A 1,635-nucleotide genomic window follows, 5' to 3' on the forward strand; every position below is an offset into this window, starting at 1 on the left:
CCCCTGCCACACACCGTGACCCTTATAGTGTACGCCTGTCACGATTCTATCCTTGAGATTGACTCTAAACGGAACGTACTAGTGGATTACTACTGAGGAGGAGGGGGAAAAATAATAATGAACGGGCTTCAGCTGGAAAACATTTTATTCCCCTTACTGGGTGATACTGTGGGCGTCCGATGAACTGTCTCTACACACTTTCAACAGACCAGCATATCTCATTGTAAACTCACATCCTAGACATCTCCCAGGTGAACACTGGCTGGCGCTAACTCTGGAAGAAAACGGTGGAAGCACATTCTTTGACTCTTTTGGCTTTGCACCTGATTTCCCCTATTACCCTAAAACTATCTTGCATTTTCTGCAGAGAGGGGGTGGGGTAATTATTTATCACAACCGTACCCTGCAGCATTCTTTATCCGTAGTTTGTGGCAAGCACTGTACATATTATCTATTTCACAGAGCTCGAGGCCTGTCCTATTCACAGGTGTTGAGGTTGTATGGAGACGACACCATCAGAAACGATCTTATGGTCTCTGATTTTGTAAAAGCTTATCAAAACTGTATAGCCTCTTGTTCTTCTTCTTCTATAGAATGCATGCGAGTGTGTTCTTTAAACATGTTCTCACAGTGCCACAACATCAAGTTATAGAATGTTTTTCTTCATGATTCTTGTTTAAATATTATTTTATAGCATAGATTAACTTTAGTTTTTGACTCTGCATATGTTTTGTTATTTAAAAAATGAAACTATCTGTAAGAATATTTAATTTTAGTTTTTGACTCTGCATGTTTTGTTATTTTAAAATGAAACTATCTGTAAAAATATTCAACTTTAGTTTTTGACTGTGCATATGTTTTGTTATTTTAAAATGAAACTATCTGTAAGAATATTCTACTTTAGTTTTTGACTCTGCATATGTTTATTTTAAAAATACAATCTGTAAGAATACTCTGAGAAAAAAATCTACGTTCAATAAAACTCCTTTATTCATTTAAAACAAGAAAAACATGCTCGCTTGTGCTTATTTTCAAGAAACATGAAACCCAACGAGGGGATAACGATACGATACGCTTCTTTTTTTTCTTATTATTGAAAGAGTAGTCATCATCTTGATCCCCCCGGGGGTGACTGTCCGGAACGTTTCTTTCTCAGCGCGCTCCACACGGTCGGACTTCCGGGTGATGCAAACTCAACATCCGGGTCTCCGCCATCTTTGTAGTTCTGCATCTGCCCACGAGCGTGTTTATTTGCCGCCATCGATAGTGGGAGATTTATTTCCGATTAGGTATGCAGAAAATAGTCCCACCCCACAGGCTTGTAAGGCGTGTGACGTGTCACGTTGAGATGTCGGATCATATCGACCATATGTGAACCGCGCACCGCTTCCCCTTTGTAAATAAACTCCCCCGTGTCACTCCATCTCACGGGCGCTCCAGACTGTAGAATGTACTTGGTTTTCTTGTAAAAACGTGGGTGAACACTCGTCAGCACATCTTGAGTTATTTTATCGTAGGAGGGTCTCTCATCGCCCTCTGCGGCCGGTGCTGGTGGTGCTACGGGCGCTGGCTCAGTCTCTTTAGGTAGAGCCAGGGTGATTTCATGAGTCTCAGCACTCTTCTCCTTTTCCAGGC

The sequence above is a fragment of the Monopterus albus genome, unplaced genomic scaffold (assembly GCF_001952655.1).
Source record: "Monopterus albus unplaced genomic scaffold, M_albus_1.0 scaffold16.1, whole genome shotgun sequence".
Taxonomy (NCBI): domain Eukaryota; kingdom Metazoa; phylum Chordata; class Actinopteri; order Synbranchiformes; family Synbranchidae; genus Monopterus; species Monopterus albus.